This window comes from Mastigoproctus giganteus, chromosome 2, assembly GCF_048544385.1.
Source record: "Mastigoproctus giganteus isolate SK-2022 chromosome 2, ASM4854438v1, whole genome shotgun sequence".
NCBI classification, from domain to species: Eukaryota; Metazoa; Arthropoda; class Arachnida; order Uropygi; family Thelyphonidae; genus Mastigoproctus; species Mastigoproctus giganteus.
The window spans coordinates 196,918,582-196,931,214 of record NC_143576.1 but is presented as its reverse complement, the minus strand read 5'-3'; positions in this window follow the sequence as shown (position 1 = coordinate 196,931,214).

The following is a 12,633-nucleotide window of genomic DNA, read 5'->3' as shown; positions in this document are numbered from 1 at the left end:
TCATGGAAAAGTTACAACAGTTTTGACCTTTCATGTACTTTAGTGGGAAAAATAATGATCCTAAAAACTTTAAAAATGCTTATTTAAAAGCTTTTAAGATTTATATAATTCTAATAGATAAAATATTTGTATGCCAAAAACAATGATTCTTTAATATACGTCTAAATTAATGGTACCTTTTCGTTTAATCTTAACTCTATTTTGGAGCTGAAGATCTCCATCTGGACTAAGTGAAAAAAAAAATCAACAGGCGATATCATTCTAACTGCTGGGTTCCATCCAAGTGTTACATCCACAGTCCGGAGTTATGTTGACAAGGAAGGTCAGAACTGCATCTTTATCGTCCACACCATCCATTCCATGCTTGGTAACGCTGGTGTTACAATAACTATGGATGAGTTTAGGTAAGTGAATCCAACAAACACTTCTACATGAGGAGGTATGCAGTGTTGACACCGATGTAGTTTTGTATGAATTATGTACGGTTACCAAAATCAAAGGAATTAGCTCTTTCATTTTGGGATGCTGGAATTTGAAAACACTGTTTATTTTATTAATTTCTGATGAGTTTTTAATTTTTTTTTTCGAGTGTTAATTCGCCATAAAGCGAATGTCACTGCTCATTCGGTGTGGCATACGAGTATTGTCTATTCAAGCGTTATTATTGTTATCTATTATTATCTAAGCTATGATTGCAGCTATACTCTCCTGACCATGTTAGGATATGTTCCACGTGCGGAACAATCTTCACGGAAACCTAGGAATCCGTTGTCACAACACCAATCTCTAAGGAAGCCCCCCCTCTCCGGAAGCTCTATCCCCACATCCTAGACTAAGACCGCATTTGTTGACAGGGGGTCACTACCCGACTTTCCCACTTAGGTAATGTGATCCCAGTACGAGACTTCCCGTCACTCTATAACGGAAGGACAGTCCGACGACAGAAGGTGGTAGGGATGTTGCATCACACGTGCCACATCGCTGTTTAGGAACAGGGAGATGAAGAAAGTGGTACACTACAGGAAACAATTATAGGCTGGACACGTCAAGAATGTTGCAAGGACCCAACGCAATCGTACCTACTTCGTTTTTAAATATCCCTGTGTCAGGATGAGGATGACTTCCTATGGTTCTGGCAAAAGAAGACAAACACGCTGTGAATTTTTGTGGTATTTTGAGATAGAACTTTCTTTTCAGGCATGCGCAGTATATCATTTGTTATTTTCCATAATATTGTACACACAAGAGCCTCTCTCTCTCTCTCTCTCTCTCTCTCTCTCTCTCTCTCTCTCTCTCTCTCTCTCTCTCTCTCTCTCTCGTGTGTCTTTCAGATATCGGTGGTGCTGTCCCAAAGAGTTTTTCGTTAAAATTGTGTGTTTGGACTGTCCCCACCAATAATCAACATTATGGCCTATTAAACACAAAGTACCAAATATATCTTTCTTGACTTCCTGTTGTTTGTAATGTTCAAATTTCTGACCTTCAGGGACTGGATGGAAGGGATAACGCTATTAATTTCAAAGGTTCTAAAACAAGATGCTTGACAAGTTAGTGGGAGGCCGATCGCTTTATTGTGCGTAAAGAAAAATAATAATAATAAAAAAAGACACGAACAACACCCTGATGTGTAAGCCGTTTTCCCTTTGTGCAGTTAATTTTATCGTCCCGATCACGGGTCACTTAAGAAGTATGTCCCCATCCATCAACAGTCATATATTTACTAGGATATAAGTTTCTCTGGCAGGAGTCGCAATACACACACAAAAAATGCACTCCGAAACCCTTTAAGTCAGTATCAGTTTCCACAACTGCGTTAGTTGTCATTAAATAGCTTGGATTTCCTCTTCCTTTTTTCGTTTTTTTTGTTTTCTTTTCTATTACAACAGCCATAAACGTGCTAATGATGGTATCTCAATAGGACTACGCCAGAAAAGAAAATTTTCCAAAAATCTAAAGGTCCTGTTGTAGTCCATAAATACTCAAGTTTTTTTATAAATTGATTGCAGTCTGCCATTAAAACAGATCTTTTCAAATTTAAATAAATATTATAATGGGCGGGCACTGAGCATTATAAAAACCATTATTATTTAAAAATTATTTACTTAACTTACTATTCTCTAAAAGTGTATTTTATTTTACTACCCCTTCAGGCTATAGCTGCCTAGCGCTGGTCTCAGTGTGGGTCCTATATGTTGCGGATTCGCCATATTTTCATAACTGTTCAACGTGTTAGCTGTACTTTTGTTTTCTCAGTAAAGTTTGTTGTAGAAAGCCCTCCTAGGGGGTTTTCCCACCTTACCCCATGATTTTTTACATTTAGGCAGGTGCGCTGGTGTCTCACTGTACTGAAACCGCAAATATTCACCCTCCTGAACCCATAAAATATAAAAATTCTAAAAAATTTTCTATATTACTACAACACCTAAAGCAGTAATTTCCATATACAGGGTGTCTCAAAAATATTGGTACAAACGTTTAGGGGAGGTAGGTAACATCTAAAGGAATGTGAATCACATAGGAACCCATAACCGGAAACGTCACGGGAAAGTAGTAGCAGAGGCGCAAGAGGCAGAAATGACACAAGACAGTAATTAGTGGCAAACATTTATTTGACATAATATTAACAATGGAGTACGAGATGGATGCATTTCATGATGTTACAACAGATGCTCGAAGGTTCCACCATGAGACGCGATGCATGCGTGACACCGACGCAGCATGGATTGGCGGACACGGTCGAACATACCTGGAGTTTCTTTGACAGAAGCAGCAGCGCAGACGAATCCTGCAACGAGATCCATTTCCGTCTCCACAGGCGATTCATACACGATAGATTTGAGGGCCCCCCACAGAAAGAAATCAAGGCTCGATAAATCAGGTGAGCATGGGGACCAGGCAACGGGTCCACCACAGCCAGTCCATCGACGCCCAAAACGCCTGTTCAAATGGTCACGAACACAGCTTCCATAATGGGCAGGCGCTCCGTCATGTTGAAACCAAATGTTGCGTCTCACATTTGCTGGAACCTCGTCAAGTAACCCTGGTAGAACTTGTTCAAGAAAGATCCGATATTTAGCGGAGTTCATGCGGGATGGTAACAGGTATGGGCCGACTAAGCAGTCACCGACCATACCTGCCTACGCATTTATTGCGAAGCGATGTTGTGCCGCATGGGGTCGCACACCGTGTGGGTTGTCGTCAGCCCACATATGAGCATTGTGCTGACTGAATAAGTCTTCCTGAGTGAAATAAGCCTCATCCGTGAACAAAACATAGGCTGGAAAATTCAAGTCTTGAACACTTTCTTGAAGAAACCACTGCGCAAAAGCCACACGTGCAGGATGATCTTGGGGGAGCAGTTACTGAACCTTTTGGAGATGAAAGGGGTGTAAGGAATCGTGGTGCCAGACACGCTGTACACCGCCGTAAATTCGTTGAGCGGCTCGTCCATTGCCCTCTGCTAATCCATACGCTAGGTGCATGTCTGCCAGCTCACAGTTCGTATATCGATGCATGCTCTTCGTGCGGCGACTACTGCTTGAATGAGTAAACCAGAAATTTTGCCTCTCGCGAACTGATGAACAGCGCTGTGTACCGACTTTCGGTGACGTTTCCGGTTATGGGTTCCTATGCGATTCACATTCCTTTAGATGTTACCTACCTCCCCTAAACGTTTGTACCAATATTTTTGAAACACCCTGTATAGGCCTATTTGTATTTATACGATACATAGGAGAGAGGATTTAATATATAGGATAAAGGAGAGAGGCAGAGGATGAAAAATATAGGAATAATGAGAGAATTATAGAATTAAAGATACAGGATAAAGGCCAGAGTATAGGATAATAGATATAGGAAAATGATAAGCGAAGAGGATAAAGGACAAAGAATAGTGGACATGAAGGATATGTAGGGTAAAGGACAGAGAATATAGGACATGAAGGATATATATATAGGATAAAGGACAAAGAGTAGTGGACATGAAGGATATATAGGATAAAGGACAAGGAATAGAGGATATGAAGGATATATATCGGATAAAAGACAAGGAATAGTGGACATGAAGGATAAGTAGGATAAAGGACAAAGAATAGGAGACTTCAAGGATATATATAGAATAAAAGACAAAGAATAGCTCGAAGGATATGTAGGGTAAAGGACAAAGAATAGAGGACATGAAGGATATATCGGATAAAGGACGAAGAATAGAGGACATGAAGGATATATAGGATAAAATGCAAAGAATAAAGGACATGAAAGATATGTAGGATAAAGGACAGAGGTAGAGGATGAAGGATATGTAGGATAAAGGACAGAGGCAGAGGATGAAGAACATAGAATAGGACATAGGGTAAAGGAAGGAACATAGAATAGAACATAGGATAAAAGACACAGAATAGGACATAGGATAAATGATATAGAATAGGATAAAGGATAAATGACATGGAATAGAGGACAAGAAGCCCTCCTAAATCACCTTTAACTTAATTATTTATTTAATTTTTAATCTACCTTCTGTTACCATTTTTATGGTAATCTTACTTCTATTATAACATAATTTACATTTATGTATTTATATCTTATATACATTATTTATTTTATTAGCATTTAAACGCATTATTTCCATATTATCATTTTATAAATTAATAAATGTCACCCATTATAATTTACAACTTCTGGATTTATTCGTGAGTCGTGCATATTCTGTATTGTCACTCTTTCTTCTTTAGGAAAAGTTGGCTTTTACAATTACTCTCCTGTTTCTTTTTCATCTCAATAATTAAAAAAAAACGCTTAAAAAGTTCCGTTTTTAATTTTAATTCAAATAAAGACTAAATTATAATCGGGGAAGTATGAAAGAAATTTTTGATTCGGTGGAGATAATTTTTAAGCCAAATTTTTGCTGGATCCCGTTGAACTGTAAAATTACCTCAACGTACTAATAAACCTATACAAACTATCCCTCAAGTCTACCTTCCTCACTTTATGATCCTGAGGAAGGTAAGGAAGAGGATGTCTCAAAAAGTCCGGATGCGCGGTATACTGTCGTTAACATAGCGTTTTACAGCTGAAGAGAAATACGAAGCGCACTTTTTTTTTTTGGCACGAATTACGGAGGTTACGAGGCGTAGGAGGATTAGCGTAGGAGTGGAGAAAACAGGTGTGTAATATCCCCCTTATTGACAGAACTCTGTTTTCCAGCGCTATCTGGGAAAGTCTTGCAGTATCAGCACATTAGAAGGTACCCACGTATAACCCAGACTCTCTCTCTCTCTCTCCCTCATCAAACAACGCGGAAGCCTTTTAAACTTTATATGTGTGCGCGTGTCTCATTGGGCGCGTGCGCCCACAAACACCCAGACACACGTGTATATATTTTCGCAAACAGATTATTGCGAAAACCTTCGTAATAACGGTACACAAGAGCCGTGGTTTGTATACATAATTAATGCGTTGCTGGAATGGATGTATAATTAACCCCTCTCAATTCAGCAGTCTGTGTTCACCAGCTGTGGGCACGTGTGTTTTCGGACAGACACACGCGGCTATTTTATTAAGTGCTTCATAGTTCGCAGCAAAGTCCGAGAAACTGTTTAGCTCATAAATTTCGGTAATCACAGAGATCACAGACTCACGTTCACTGGCTTGTCTCGTGAAGTCAGTACACCGGGAGTTATAATTACTGACTGAGCTTTTGTGGTTTACCAAGTAGACGCATTGTAGAAATGGAGAAAAATAGACTTGGATAGAAGAACAGTGGATGAAAAAGGAGTGTATCGTCCTGAATAAAACTAGTTGGAATAGTAAATCTGATACAAAATGATATTAAATCCTTGGTTCTGAGAATTAGTTGGTTGAGAACCATCAAGCGGGTACCATGCTCTGGAAAACTGATATCCAACCCATTATGAAGTCACTGCACAAAAAACCAAGAGATTTGCCTGCAGAATCATGGATTCTGTATTGAAAGTTTATGCAACAGTTTTTAATTTCAGAGTTGGTTCAGTATTTAATATTCTGCTTAATGCACTTTGGCCCATTCTGTACCTAAAGGTACCATGAACATAACCCATTGATGGAAATCCTCTGAAAAAGAAGTTACTTCCAGCTTTTCAGAAAAAGAGACCAAGAAGTGTAACGAACAAGTTTCATAAACTGAACTTGCTAAGTTCTGAATTGGATTCCATCTGATAAGTGGAAAATTGAGTGTAAAATGACAAGAAAATGAAAATTTTACCATGTTCCTGTGTCTACGGAAAGCTTAGCGAGAGGAGAAGAAAACAAGAGAGAAGGGGTTATAATCTTATTTATAAATTATTTTCGGTTTAAGTAGAATAGATACAGTACTCAGAAAGTTCAAACTATTGCTGCCATGTTTGAAAATCTGAAAGAGAAGATACAGGTCTTCATAATATACCTACTACCGTAGCACTCCAGGGGAATTATAAATGAGCGAGTCAATTGGTCTATTTCATGCTTAAATACTGAGGTTGACACGGTCATCATGGGAGATCTGAACATGCATGCATGCACTCAGATGGATGAAAAACTAAAGTTGGTGGGACCTTGTAACCCTTGCCCAAACCGACTAACTAGACATTGGTTTAAAAATATTCCCACAAAAGATTCCTTTCGTGTTGACGGTATTCAAATCGAGGCCTTATCTATACGGTATGTAAGAAGAATGATCGTTACTACTGTGCTGCCCGCGAGAGCCGGAAGATTTGTTTAATTCCGCAGTTTAAAGTAATTCTAACTGTGACTTAAACCAAGATAAGTTGTTCGGGCTGAAGAAGAAGGTGGGCATCGACTCGATGTCTTCATTCTCGTGGGCATGTAACTTACTTATCCAGACTAGGATCGCTTAATGGATTGTTTAAACAAACTTTAAATGTTAGTCCATTGATTGTTTTTAAATTTAAAATCTAAGTCAAAAATAATAAATATATAAATAATAATAAATAAAAATAGTCAATAAAATATGAAATTAAAATAATAAAAATAAAATACACTGTATATAAAAGCAATAAATAAGAAACACAACATATGTGTTTTTCTACTGACACCGGAATCCAGCTGATGGTTGAATTTCCCCAATCCATCAGCCTCAATCACCTTCTGCGATAACTTATTCCAGTAATTAACAACTTGTGGCTAAAAGTAAACTTCCTAGAACCCAGTATAAATTTCCCTGTAATTCGAATTTATGGTGCCTAATTCTGGGCCCTCGTGGGTAGCACAGTTGGTATAATCACCGTCCTTCCCCATAACAGGTGGAAAAGTTCCGAGTTGAAATCCCGTCAATGACGCGAGGAACGTTTATGGGCCATTTTCATAACGTAGCTGAGTTAGTCGGCCTCAAGCGAATGTAGCATTATTTTACCTCCGGAAACTCGTGTTTTTCGTCCAGCAAACAGCAACTTTACCCCAGAACACATGCAATTTATGGTCATATTATATACGGTGCAATAATGGCCTAAGTTGCTGATGCGCCTAAAACTCTACAAGAACAACAACAACAGTCTATTTTTGGAATAATGTATAACAGTGAAATTCCACCTTCCTTCATTAAATTGGAATTCATTCAAATGCGTTTATCATCTCATGAGTTATATTTTATTCCAGCCTAGAAATAATTCCTCAGACGAGAGTCATGGTAGTTGCCGAGTGGTCAGGCGCGCGGGTGCATAAGTACACGTACCTTGAGTGACCCGGGTTCAAGCCTGTGACTGCAGAATACGGTGCTGTTTCTTGTATTCTCTCTACCTTGTGAACTCCTCTGACCGCGTGGTCGTGCAGGAGTATAAACAGAAAATTTATTTATTTAAAATATATTGATGCTAGTTCATTTATTAATTGGGAGACTGAATGCACACCGAGTTGATAAACAGATTTCCACGGTCCACTCAACTAGTAGGCTAGTTGCAGGATTTGAACCTACATTCAAGAGTGGCATGACACACACACCTGGATATCCTTGAAATATACACTTGCCTACCATTAATATCCGGACACCCCCTTCATGGATGGGGAAAAAGGTCCTCTCCATGCGACACGTCACAGAACCTGCTATAAATATGCACACTGGGCTTCGAACAGACAACTGCAAAAGTGGGCATGCAAGATGACACGCTCAACAGAATTACCCCAACAATTCAACAGTGGCATGACACACACACACACACCTCAACAAATGCTAGACGCCGATTAACATGGTGTAAGGAGCGCAAATCCTGGACTGTAGAGCAGTGGAAAACAGTCCTATGGACAGACGAGTCGAAGTTCGCACTCTACCAGTCTGATGGCCGTTCCTGGGTGTGGTGAATGCCAGGGGGAACATTTCCCAACAATGAAGTTTGGTGGTGGCAGTGTCATGATGTGGAGCTCCTTTCATGGTTTTATTTGAGTTCATTAGTCATTATCGACAAAACCATGAATGCTGTGCAATACCAGGACAGCCTGGACAATTATGCACTTCCAACATTACGGCAATACTTCGAAGAAGGCCCATACCTGTACCAGCAAGACAACCCGCCATGCCATACTGCTCGGGTCGTAAGAGAGTGGTTTGAGGACATGAGTGTGGAAAACTTGGATTGGCCAGCCCAGAGTCTGATCTGAACCCTATCGAGCATCTTTTGGATGTATTGGATCGTCGGATACGTGCACGTCGAGATCGCCCAAAGAACAAGGCCGAACTGGTGGCTGCGTTAAAGGCCGAGAGGAGGAATATATCACCTGACATTTATAAAAAGCTGGTTGAGAGGATACCACGAAAATTGAAGGCCGTCATAAAAGCAAAAGGTTTCAGCACAAAATATTAAATGACACAAAAAAGCTCCTTTTTTGTCTAAAGGCAGGTGTCCGGATATTAATGGTACGGCAGTGTATATATTTTTTACAGCGAACACTATAAACCCCAAGAATTTGTGCTCAAACAAGGCATATGGAAAAAGAAATCGTTGAGAACTTCTACAAACAAGAAAATATGTAAATGAAAGCAGCTGGTGAGCAATATACAGACACAAAATGAATCGCAATCTTTCGGCTTCAGGAAGAAACAAATAACAATTGGTAGAACAGTTATCATCCCCACACCGGATGGAAAAGACCTGAGTTCGAGTCCCGTTCGTGATATGAGGATTTTTTTACGTGCCTTTTTCACAACGTGGCTGAGTTGGTCGGTCTCAGAAGAGGGTAGCATGTTTTTTTCCCCTGGTACCTACGGTTTTTAGCCCAGCAGTTGATGTTTTAGTCGCTGATGCTCCTAAAACATCAACTTTCTCCTATGACAACAACAACAACAACACTTAAAAAACCTTAGAGAATGCTTAAAATGTTTATCTGTTTAAAAGCATTTTCTGAAAGAAATTTATTCTTAATAAATTTAAATACTTTTATGAACTAAATTTTATTTACCGATTTAGCCCTTGCACAAAAATAAATTAATAATGTAAAATAATAATAATAATAAAATATAAAAAAAAATGAAAAGTTACCTAGTTGACTCCCATCTCCATCAGCTAGACTGACCTAATAATAAGTAAATGTAGCTGATGGACAGAAGGTATTGATGGAACATATTTTGTAAATACAGATATATTTTTACTATTTATGTCAGGACCGATCAGCCTGGACCTATATAACCTCAATTACACGAGGGTTACTTCGCGCATATCTCTAAAACGCTACAGGTCAAAAAGTACATAAGGTGTTCTAAATAGAACAAACAAATGTAATAATAATAAATTAATTAATAATTAAATATCAGAGAAATTTAATAACAATTGCCATTCTGTTGTTGACGGAACAAATTTCGTCCCCAAAAAATATTCTAAAGAAATTGTGTCAACACTAGTATTAAAGTTTCTGTAGATGTCGCTAAGTAGGGGGTCTTATTTTCTAGCTTAGCATCCATTGTTACCTCCCCGAAGCAGGTAAAAAAAAAAAAAGAACAAAACACTTTACCAAAACAACGCCATACAGTGGTGGGGTGTGTTAAAAAGAAGAGGTAACACGATACCACTTGAAGATTGTGGCTCACTTTCTTCAATGGTATTTTATTAGGCAATTAACATTAGATGGGATGCAATAAAATTACGTTGATGAGTTGGCAGTTTGTAACTAAGTATTGCTTTCACAACATGCGTTTAAAAAAAACTCTGGGAAAGCAGCAAAACAGTTGCTCGTGTTTTGGCATCCGTGTAAAGATAGAAACATAAATATAACGTGCAGCAAGTAGCATTGGGCAACATTTTGAGCGGTTGCTTAAAATTAAAACTGGATTTTTTTTTTAGCCTAACAACTTCTTCCTTATAGGTACGTCAATAAACTGATAAAATAATTACCGTTTGAAGTACGGTACGTAAATAAACACCGTGGAAACAAAATATTCAAACTTTGGGCTGATTCCTTAAGATTACTAAAAAGGAAAACATTATTTGCACAAGGAGCACTAAAACTAAGTCTCAATACTCGTATATAAAGTTTTATAGTCTTGGAAAGCAATTATTTTTGTTGATTTTTCAACGAGGTAATTGTCTCTTAATTGTGCGTCTGTTTTTTGGATGAAAAACCTGAAAATAGGGGGGAAAAAACCATGCATTCAAAGTGTGAGACCAAATAACTTCGCCATTTTGTGGAAAATGCACAAAACGTCCTTTCATCAATTCATCCATATTCAGGATTCTTCTAATTTACGTATAAAGATAAAGCTCATTTACCATCTTACTTTACCACTAACTCGTGCATTAATAGTCTTATTAAATCTCTATTTGCAACATCCAACACATTGCGTTTAATGCCTCCATTAATTTTTCGAGAGATTTTTTTGCAGATTTTTTGTAGCGTAATGGCATAGATTAAGGATGATAGTTGGGGTTGGAATGAAGGATTTCATCCCTATAAGGATCAGTGGCATGATCTGAATAAACATTGTGATCAGGATATTTAAAACTAATCCAATCAAGGAAAGAGAAATAAAAGCCATGCAGATCACTTCACTTAGAACTACTGCAATGCTGGATGACAGGAAACTTAGAATGCTCATGAGGAATATACAAATCTAGAGAAGCGACCATTGCCAAATTGTTATTTGAAGTACCCAGTGGGAGAGGAGCATGTCTGTCAGCTGTGCTCATACACCTAGAAATGAGGCCAACTAAAGTTGCATTAAGTTAGACTGGAGAAAGTCAAGTTTCAAAGGGGGAAAAAGGTTGGAAGAAAGATAGAGGCAAGGAATGAATTTTACAGAATGACTAGGAAGACTTTACGCCAGAGGTCATAAGAGGAGGAGCCTTCGGATTCTTGGTAAGAAATATCATGTCGGATATATGCCGAAATATCTTTCAGCTAGCTGTAGTGCTGAGACTACAGCTAGGGAAAAAATGCGTGGACCAGTGACCTCACACATTACGAGATCGAACCTTATAGCCAATTATGGACTACAGTATTTTCCTAGTGCTGAATATCTGCTGCACCCAAACAGCTACAACAAAAGCTGCGAATTGACCGCGGTGGCTCAAAGAGTATAAATGGAAATTTGTTTTTATTTTTGAATTGAAACGAATCATAAGCGAATAATTCGGACAATCAAGAGTGGATTTTAAAAAGGTTTTACAACGCACAGGCACTAGTTTCCTATATTGTTTCGAGTTGGTGTTTTTAACCTTGCACTCCTATTGGCATCATAATTGGTTAACTGAGCAGTAAGCTTTATCTGAACAGCAGCAGTGCGATATAATTCACAAATCATAAAGGTTTTGGAGTAACCATTCTGCCCTCGCGGTATCACAGTTGGTATAATCACTGTCCTTTCCACACCGGATGGAAAAAAACACAATTTCTAATCCCGTCAATGCAGCAAAGAATTTTTATGGACCCTTTTCACAATGTGGCTAAGTTAATTGGTCTCAGGCGAAGGTAAAAGATGGTTTTTTTACTGGAAACTTGTTGGATTTTTCGTTCAGCAAACAGACAAATCGACCACAAAGCGCAAGTCATTTACAGAAATAATATACAATATGGTCTAAGTCGCTGATGCGCCTAAAACCATACGAACAACAACAACGTTACCATCATCAACTTTGAACAGCTGAGCGGACGATAGGCATCCATCAGATACACTCGCAGGAATTAAAAGATGTTATGCCTGATCCTATTAAACTGCATCATTTTTTTTGGCTTCAGCTATTTGTAGAATAGCCGAAGTAAAATTTCTTTTCCGGTTTTCTTAAGGCTTGAATTTTCTTTGAGTGCAACAGTGTTGTGCTTTCGCCATTTTTTTTCTAATAGCTGCTGCTTTTGTATTAGCATGCTAATTCTCGCCATATTTATATGTATTCGGATGATGTTATGCAAATTTCTTCAGTTTCTAACCTTTCACTACTTCCACTTTTTGAGCAGAATCATAATTTTTTTTTTCCTCCACTTGTCTGTTCCAAACCCAGGTGCTTTAATTTGTTTGATTTCATCTCTCACGAATGTTATTCTTTCTTGCATTTATGCGCTCGGTAGCAGCTGTTTCAAAAAACAGTTTTAGGTTGTTTTTATTTAGTTTTCGTATCTTGTCCGATTGAAGGAATAACAGAAAGCGCCAACATTTTCAAAGAAATAAAAAAAAGACAACATAAA